The sequence below is a fragment of the Jatropha curcas genome, chromosome 9, assembly GCF_041381405.1.
Source record: "Jatropha curcas cultivar XTBG-Jc1 chromosome 9, XTBG_Jcur_1.0, whole genome shotgun sequence".
In the NCBI taxonomy this organism is placed as follows: Eukaryota; Viridiplantae; Streptophyta; class Magnoliopsida; order Malpighiales; family Euphorbiaceae; genus Jatropha; species Jatropha curcas.
In genome coordinates this window covers 12,546,499-12,556,982 of record NC_143159.1, presented here as the reverse complement: position 1 = coordinate 12,556,982, position 10,484 = coordinate 12,546,499, and the positions used below count along the sequence as shown (strand labels likewise).

The following is a 10,484-nucleotide window of genomic DNA, read 5'->3' as shown; positions in this document are numbered from 1 at the left end:
CTTATTTATTCATACAATAATAAAAAAGCGAATTAAAGGATGAAAGAAAAATGTCACCTAAAATGTTAATTTTATTCTTATGAGATAAGACAAATGAAGAAAGAAAATTAGACAATCAAAGTATAATAAACAAAATTATCCAAAAAAAAAAAAAAAAAAATCAAACTAGTAATTTCATAACTCAATAAAGAGCGGTTGACTTAACCAAATATGACTGATAATATCAATAATTTTAATACTAGATAACATGAAATATTGTTTGAACCCATTACCTAAGTTGAATATGATGTGGTACCTCTCTAATACACATAGTATTGCAACAATCCTCTCAAGCTCCAAAGTCACCAACTCATACAATTTTTTCTAAGTGGGGAAATAATCAAACTTATAATCAGCTTTTACAACATGATCAATACATTATGCATCAAAATATTTTGTATCAATTGATAATAAAGTCACAATTAAAAACTTTAAAACAATCTTGTAAATTGTCTTTTTTGGATTCATATATTATATTGTTATTGTTTCAAAATATATGAAGTCACATCAAGCAGCTGCTGATTATCTTCTTCAACTAAGTACATAGATGCTTTAAGGTTTATTATAAATTAGAGGGTTTTTACTAGGTATACTACTTGGTGTTGATATGTATTGGAGCAAGTAATTTTTTTTTATTTTTGTTTTTTTCTTGGAATATATATATATATATACATGTCCTTTTAACATAACTTAATATTTTGATGATTGAAGGAGATATTAATGGATAGAAGCTGGATGCAACTGAATAATAGATTTTTGCCACAATATATTAAAGGGGTTGAAATTTTCTTAAGTGTTGTATCAAAATTTTTAGATTCAAATTGCAGAATTCGACGTCGATGCAAAAGTTGTATGAATTGTTATTAGAAACCACCATCGGATGTCAAAAGAGATTTATTTCGTTATGGAATTCTCAAGGAATACACTCAATAGATTTATCATGGTAAGCGTTTTCAATCTAACAAGCATAATGAATGTGATGGAACATTTGATGATGATTCTGAGAATCAAGTTAATGATTAATACACTGATGTTTCAGATATGTTGGCAGATATTCACAGGGTAGTTTTTACCAAAACTGATGTTAAGCATGCAAATGCTAACCATAATACATCCTTTATAGGGGAAGTTGAAAAATTTGCACAATTATTGAATGATGCTCAATGTGAACTATATCCAAGTTGTCAAAAGTATTCCAAGTTATCTTTCCTTTTGAAGATGATGCATAATAAGCAACTACTAATTCTAGTATTAAATCATTTAGCCTAAACTTAAAGTTATTTAAAGATACTCTCCCAAATGGTAAAACACTTCCAAGTTCTTATTACGAGGTTAAGAAAATGTTGGGTGATCTTGGCCTTGGTTATGTAACAATCGATGCATGTGCAAATGATTGTGTGTTATTTTGGAAAGAATATGAAAGTCTTGATCACTGTCTTAACCTAATTTGCAAGGCTCCTAGATGGAAGTTAGGTTTAGGTAAAAGTAAGAAGATTGCTAATAAAATGTAGTTAGATACTTTCCATTGAAACCCAGGCTTCAAAGATTGTTTATGTCAAAAACAACATGAGGTGGCACAAAGAAAAACGTGTTGATGATGAGGTTATCAGACACCCAGTAGATGCTACATCATGGAAAGAGTTTGACAAAGAACAAGAATGGTTTGCCCGAGATCCTCAGAATGTGCGCCTTGCGCTTGCAAGTGATGGGTTTAACCCATTTGGAAATATGAGCACTAGTTATAGTATGTGGCCTATAACTCTTAACTCCTTATAATTTGCCACCTTGGAGATGTATGAAGGAGCCTTTTCTAATGTTGACATTGCTCATCCCTGGAAAAGATTCTCCTAGAAATAATATTGACAAATATTTGCGACGTGTAATAGATGAATTGAAAGATTTATGGGATATAGGTTAGAGACGTGTGATGCATTTAGTGGTGACAGATTTCAATTGCATGCTGTATTATTATCCATAATACATGATTTTCCTGCATATGGGATGTTATCTGGATGGAGTACGAAAGGAACATTAGAGTGCCCTGTTTGTAATAAGTGGACATGTTCACAAACTTTAAAGAATGGGCAAAAACAATGTTATATGAATCATCGTAGATTCTTAGTTAAACAACACCCTTAGAGAAAGAGTAAAAAATTTGATGGCAAATCTGAGAATCGGCTTAAGCCTGAAGAGTTGTCAAGAGATGATATAATAAGGTAAATGGCTTAAGTTTTTAAAGAGGTGTCCTTTTGGGAATCCACCTAGTAAAAAAAAGCAAAACGTGCTGAATAAGAGCTTAATTGGAACAACAAAAGTATATTTTTTGAATTGCCTCATTAGAGATCATTGAAATTGCGACATAATTTGAATGTAATGCATATTGAGAAGAACATCTCCGAAAATATCTTAGGAACACTAATGGATATTGATGGAAAGACTAAAAACAACTTTAAGGCTCGTCTATGTTTTCGCCGAACTCCCAAACCTCGGAAGGATTCCGAAAAACATTTTTTTAATATATTATTATTGTTTTGGAAAAAGGTGATAAAAATCGTTTTTGGATACGCGATGCCGATAAGTCGGTCTTATAAATTATTTTGAGTCGCCACCCATTTTTTCGGCAATGGGACCGTTTTTATTTTAATTTTATTAAATGACTCCATTTTAAATCCAATTTTATTTAAGGCCGAATTATTTAGAGAAACTGGTCAGGCGTACCAAGTACGATTCTAGGTAAGGGAATTAGGTACGTCGGCCCGTTGGAAGCCGACGCCCGAAAAACCGGCCTCTTTTAACCTACAATTTCTAATTGATTTTATTTTAGAAAAGCCAATTTATTTATTTATTTAAACCCAACCCGAGTAAATCGAACCGAGTTCCTATGTGGAAAATTAATTAATCGTTCCAATCAAATCTAATTATCACATAGCAATTATTCAAATTAAAGCAATTAAATCAAAGCGATCAAACCAAATAAATAAAAAGACCCGCTCTTGCCTTATGGTTCAAGGCGGGCAACAAACCGAACCTAAAATACATTCTACCCGATTTAAATCCAACCCATAAACCCAAAATCATGCATATTTATTATTTAACACTAGAAATGCAAATTGTTAATAAACATGCAAATTAATCTTAAATATAAATAAATCAACAAACTTAATTTTATTTTCCATTTAAACATAAATTGCAAAATTCATATAAATAAACACATAAAATTACATTTTAGTATTCTAAGTTTAATTAAACTATGATCTGTTCATAATTGGGCATTTTCAAATTTATTGAAGAAATTAGATTTTATTTTCGTATAAAATTTATTATTTTTTTTTATTTTTATTTTTTCTGGAAAAATCGATGAACAGTTGCGTGACGCAACTGTTCTTGGATGAACAGTCGCGTGACACGACTGTTCTTCATGAGCCATGAATAGTGAACAGTGAATAGTGCACAGTGAATAGTGCACAGTCGCATGACGCAACTGCACAGTCGCGTGACGCAACTGTTCTTGGATGAACAGTTGCGTGACACAACTGTTCTTCCAGGAACAGTTGCGTGATGCACTGTCCTAGCCCAGAATTCATTTTTAAATGTTTTACGCAACTGTTCTTGGATGAACAGTCGCGTGACACGACTGTTCTTCATGAGCCATGAATAGTGAACAGTGAATAGCGCACAGTGAATAGTGCACAGTCGCATGACGCAACTGCACAGTCGCGTGACGCAACTGTTCTTGGATGAACAGTTGCGTGACACAACTGTTCTTCCAGGAACAGTTGCGTGATGCACTGTCCTAGCCCAGAATTCATTTTTAAATGTTTTATTTACATTATTTCTTACTTAAATACGATTTAAAGACATATAAAATGGCCATATATGAACAGAACATGATTTAAAGAAACTTAGATTACTAAAACCACAAAAATATTACTAAAATCACAAAAATATATAAAAAAATACAAAGAATGTTAAGTAAATTACCTAATCCTCAGATTGATACTTGCAAATGGATCAAATCTCTTAACAAATGATAGCTAAGATTTCCAGAAGCCTTTTTTTTCAAGGATTTAATTGTGGTTTCTTTATAGTGTGTTTTTTAGGGTTTCAAAATCGTGTTCCTCTCCTTTTTGTTCTTCTGTCCCTTTTTTTTTTGTTCTGTTCTCCCTTCTGTCAAAATTGTGAGAAAGAGATGTATTTATAGGGTAGGTCAGGACATAGCTGCGTGACGCTACTGTAGCTGCGTCACGCTACTGTAGCTGACTGTAGCTGCGTGACGCTACTCATTTGTTGAACAATGATGAACAGTTATGAATAGTGATGAATAGTGATGAACAGTGATGAATAGTTGCGTGACGCAACTGTTCTTGGATGAACAGTTGCGTGACGCAGCTGTTCTTGCGTGACGCAGCTATGACTCAGCCAACTTTTCAACATTATTTTTAATTTAAATCCTTGGATTAAAAGACTTCTAGATAGCATTAACCCATTCATTTTACATCCTCGTATCATCATTGGATCAGGCGGGGCATAAAAAACACGCGTCAACAGTCTAGACTTGGAAGCAATGGGTATGAGAAAAGAATTATACTTCCAACCGGATGGTGATAAATTCTTAATGCCACTTGCATGTTATACATTGCCATTAGAAGGAAGGAAAAAGTTGTGTGTATGGTTAAAATCTATTAAATTGCCTGATGGTTATGCGTCGAACTTGTCTCCATGTGTAAATGAGCATGATTTTAAGATTTTAGGAATGAAAAGCCACGATTATCATGTATTCATGCAACGTTTACTTCTAGCTACAGCACATAGGCTTTTAAGGAATGAAGTATACACAACACTTTCTGAGCTAAGTTATTTTTTTTAAGGAGTTATGCTCAAAGACTTTAAAAAGATCTACAGTAGAAAAGTTACAGAATAATATAGTTTTAATATTGTGTAAACTTGAGTGAATATACCCTCCATCTTTTTTTTGTGATTATGGTACATTTAGCTATTCACTTGCCATGTGAAGTAGAATTAAAAGGCCAGTTCATTACCGTTGGATGTATTTTGTTAAGAGGTAAGTTGATATTTAATGATCTATTATTAAATTTATTTTATGCCATTATTTTTATTTACTTATTTATGCTTTTTTGCTATCTTTTCCACAGATTCTTACGTACTTTGAAAGACCCTATGCATAACAAAGCTCGACCTGAGGGATCCATTGTCGAGTCATATATTACTAAAGAGTGTTTGAATTTTTATTCAATATATCTTCATGGAGAGGAGATGATGTGACATCCTACTGAGTCGAGTCTTTGCATAGAGTCGAGTTGAGTCGGGCTGAACCAAACCCGGTTGGGGTAGAATGGGATTAAGTGGACTTACTTGAATGAGAGAAAAAGATCAAAGTATAAGGGTTAGGATTTACTTGCACTAAAAGATCAAGCTTGGGTATTAAGTTGTAACCTGTTGACAATTGAGGTACCATTTTGGTAAGTTTCACATAAAAATTCATTGATATTTTGATGGCCTACCCGTGATAACCATCTCACTTTCCCCTTTTCATCTTTATCTTCATCTTCTTCATCTCCTTCCTTTCCCTTCCTTTCTCCATCCATTTTCATGGTAGTTAAGCATTAAGGCAACCTCTATTTTCTCCAAGTAAGTAGAATTTCTTGAAGCTTGATGTTATTCAACCTCTAATTGAGTTATATTGTAGACAATTTATAAGAATTTTGATGTATATAGGAGAAGTGAGTTCAAAGATTGTAGAAAAAGGAAGCTAAAGAAGAGCTCAAGCTTTTTGGAGTGAAGGTTTGATATCTCTTGTCATTTACCATTTTCTTTGCATGAGAACTTGTGTGGTGTGTTGCTAATGAGACACTATGTTGCTTAATGTTGAGTGAGAGGACTGAAAATGGTGAGAAAGCATGGGATGAAATGAATAAATGAAGTAAATAGTGAGTTTATGCTGACACAGGTTTTGCTGTAAAAAGAACCAGTAACTTCACCTTGATTTTAACCCTATTTAATGATGGAATTAGGAAGTGTCATAGAAGAGTTAATTGTTCCTATATGTGTTAGCTTTACATGGGTTTTTGAATCAACCAAATCGGAGTTATATATTGAGAGATATGACCAAAAGAGTACAGACTGCGCAGGCTGGAAAACACGTCGCGCGCTCCCGAATTTCATTGCGCCCTTGCGAATTGTGCCTGTAAACTCTCTGACTCTCATTTGGTGCTTTTCGCGCTCACGACTTTCATTGCACGCTCGCGACTTTGGCCTGTAAACTCACTGACTCTCATGTGTGCTTCTCGCGCTCGCGACTTTTCAAGGCGCGCTCGCGACTTGTGTTTTTATGCTCTTTTGGACTTCATTTTCTATGCAATTGTATTCCTTTGCTCAACATGTATGCCTCCAATCATTGTAAAACAAAAAGACAACATTAGAACATGTATCAAAACAACATGCAAGCATGCAAATGATGTGAAACCAAGTAAACATTATGATTTATGAAGTTATGAAACCATTAATATGCTATTGTGTTATACTATTGACATACCAACATTATGCTCCATTGAGGTTAGGTAGAAACCATGTAGATAAGGCTATGTCGCGACATAGGATAGCAGATCTGCACCCCATACAGTTTGGTACTCCGGCTACAGGCCGTTGAGTGGATATGATTATATATGGGCCATAACAGCCAAGCATACAGTTTCATCCAGTTTCATACAGTTTTTCTTATCACTTCGGTTTCACTGTAACCTTATGGAGCCATACAGATATCTTGACTTAACATTGCATGATCATACAGTATAATAAACAGCAAGAAAGATCATCAAGGTAAAATGAAAGTATCATGATATGTGTGCTTATATGTGCCATATGTGTTTACATGGTTCTTTCTACACATGTATGTGCTTAATTGTTTCTTTCTATGTTGAGATATCCACTGAGCTTTATTTGCTCAGCGAGTTACCTGTTTAACTCGCAGGTTTTGACACTGGACCGTAGAGAGTCGGCTTACAACTGCTGTAGTTCATTTGTAGAAGACTCAGTCTTCAGGGTAGCTACTCATTTTGATGTGTATCTTTTGTCTATCCTTTTCATGGCATGTATAGGGCACACAGTTGGGCCCATTTCATTTTGCAAACTAGTATCATGTCTTGTAAATATTAAGTACATTATTAATATAAACAGCATCAGCATGATATAAGAGTCTGTATCCATTATTATATCAGCATGACAGGCCATAAAGTCAACCAGTTTGTAGCGTCTCAGTTCGGTTCATTCGGGTTAACGGGTGGACCGGGAAGGGATGTTACAGATGAAGTACAATCGGATTGAAAGGAACTATGATGGGGTTCATATAAAAGTGCCTAATGGATTTTGCATATTCACACAAAAGGCAAGACCTTTAGGAGCTCCATTATACCGTGTATTATCTCAATCATAATTTTTAAAAAATTGAATGGTATATACTCAACAATTGCGAGGAGATACGGGACCATTTGATGTAAGTAAATTATTACAATCCATATATATTTAATGTCTTAAAGTTGTATAAAATTTTCTTTATACATTCTAATATATTTTTTATAATGATAGTTCACCTAAGGATGAACTTCAAAGACAAAGCCATATTGAAGTGTAGAAAAGACATCAAGAAGGATTTGCATCTTGGTTTAAGTAATTAGTATGTCCTTAAGTTCTATAAATTATAGTGCGTAAAAGTGAATTTAAATTATTTATATATATTTTTAACTTCTTTTCTAGGTTGGAAGCTTACATGCCACTGGATTATTAAGACAAATAGATGATTTATATGTGTTAGGGTTAGCTCCTGAGCATGATTGTGAATGGAGTTAAGTTTCATACCATTGAGCATGATCAGTGTTGTCTTACTCAAAATAGTGGTATTGTGTGATACCAAACCACCACCACTCGTCTATGGAGCTCAAGGAAGCATGGAGAACAACAGGGATGATCGATTGGTGCTTCCTAGTGGGCCAATTACACGAAGCCGTGCCAAGCGATATGGGGCAGCCATGTCCTTATATGTTCAAGACCAAGTCACATTGGAGCTTCAAGATCATAACTATACAAGAAATGAGATTGAACTTGAAGAAGCACCAAAGTTTATTATGGTGCTTGAGGCATGTAAAAAGGCTGCCCATTGATGCATTATACATGTTTTATACTTAAGCAAATTTAGAAGGATGCTCAATCATTATAAGCTTAAGTATAGGGCATGTAGGGCCTGTGGCCCATTTATCCTATTTTGTTTAAGTTGTTTAGAGTGGACTTAATAAGACTGGTTAGGCTTATATTCCAAAGTTGGGCCAGCCCTAGATTAGCTAATATTTGAGTTTGGCTTGTATTAGTTAGTTAGCGTGGGCTTTGTCTTTAATTAAGCCCATATGAGCCATATTGGTTAGCATAATCTTAGCCTTGATTTAAGGCATGATTTTAGCCTTGATTCTAGCCTTGATTTTAGGCATGATTCTAGGCTTGATTTTAGGCTTGATTCTAGTTCCTAGTCTTCCATTTTATAGTATAAATAGGTGCTTCCATTGTAAACACTTGGACAACTTGAATCAAAAACAGAATTTGTTCATGCTCTGCATGTTCTTGCTTGGAGTGATTGTGAGAAATTGCTTTCCTCTAATTGCACCAAGAATTAAGGTAAACTTATCAACTCGTTGTGGCATTTATCTTATTCTTTACTCGATTATTAGTGTTCTTGCTTCGTTAAGCTTTGGGTGCCATAAAGGGGGCTTCATTTTGATCTTTGATCCGATCCACTCGATTTTAGGGACTTACATAACAAATTGGCAAGATTGGTGCAAGGAGGAATGCATCTGATACCAAAATTCAGATCTAAAATGAAATCAAAAGTTCTGATACCAAATGATACGAAAACCCGTAGGAAATGAATTCTTAGAACACCTAATCGAGTGGATCGGAACGATGATCAAGATGAATCCCCCTCTATGGCACCCAAAGCTTAAGGAAGCATGAACACCAATAATCGAGTAAAGAACAAGATAAACGCCACAATGAGTTAATAAGTTTACCTTAATTCTTGATGCAATTAGAGGAAAGCAATTTCTCACAATCACTTCAAGCAAGAACATGCAGAGCATGAACAAATTTTGTTTTTGATTCAAGTTGTCCAAGTGTTTACAATGGAAGCACCCATTTATACTGTCACGACCCATTTCCATGGACCGGACCGGCACTAGGACCTGGGTGGGCTTAAGGCCCCCGAAGCCCGTAGTAAGCCTAACTTATTTAAATCTCACATTCTATTCATAATTATGGATTCAGGCCCATTTACTTATTATACATATGCATCTAAAATACAGTTCATATGTTTAATATGGACTTTTATTATTTATTTACAACCCAACTGGAATACAATTGCGGAACTCTACCTTTATATTTACATCGTTATTTCTATCATTAACAGTCTTCTACAATAAGTGTCTCAACTCCATAGGGCTTTCCTTTCTTTCTATTACCTGGAAAAAAAATTAGTAGGCAGGGGTGAGCGCCAAACTCAATGAGTAGAGTTAGATAACCCTCTCACCCCACTCAATCACATAGATGCTAAAATATTTTTATCTGGTTACCATTTAATTATATGATCTTGCAGTTTGTCACACAAATGGCAATACAACAGCAATCACAAGTATTATCACCTTGATATAATCACATCATGTGGAAATTAGTCAGTGGCACCACCTGAAACCCCAACGAGCCGACCTCACACATGGCTCGCCCTCTCATACATGTGCACCAGGGAGCCGATCCCCCATACGGCCAACTGGTCTAATCCTCACTGACCAGTCCTCTCATTGTTTTTCCATTCTCTCTCTTTTCTTTTCCATACCAGCAGGAGGCAACCCGGTGGTCTCCATCCAATCTAGATCATCAAGTGCTCAGAACAGGAGGCCACCCTGCGGGCTACAATCAAATCTAGATCATCAGGTGCGCAACAACAAGAGGCCATCCTATGGTTCTATATAACCCATATCATCAGGTGCACACGGGGGCGCCGATCTCCCATTTTCCCGGCCGACGATCAATATCATATCATATTCAGGATCCATATCACAGACCGTCCTCACAAACCCATGGTGGTTCACTTCATCCCAATTTCACACAAACAAGCCACAGTATGTTCATAGCACAAGTAATCAAACAATTTTTACTATCAACAAATAGTGCATCATAATATGGCAATTCAATAAAATAATGCATGATAACATTTAGCTGAGAATGCATGAATGCAGGCGGATGAGGCGAATTATCTAACACTACTCACAGTTCTTTATTGCCCTCTAAAGGACTATCTCTAGTACTGCATCCTTCTAGCTTTTGTCTCACCATCCCAGAGCTCATACACATCTAGAAAGAAAATCCTGTATAAAAATCCTAACCTCATA

General features: G+C 35.3%; 1 pseudogene; it reads left to right on the top strand.

The window, feature by feature from the left end:
* Positions 1-4,654: 4,654 nt before the first annotated feature.
* Positions 4,655-10,484, top strand: part of LOC149493655 (uncharacterized) — a 65,819-nt pseudogene continuing 59,989 nt past the window's right edge.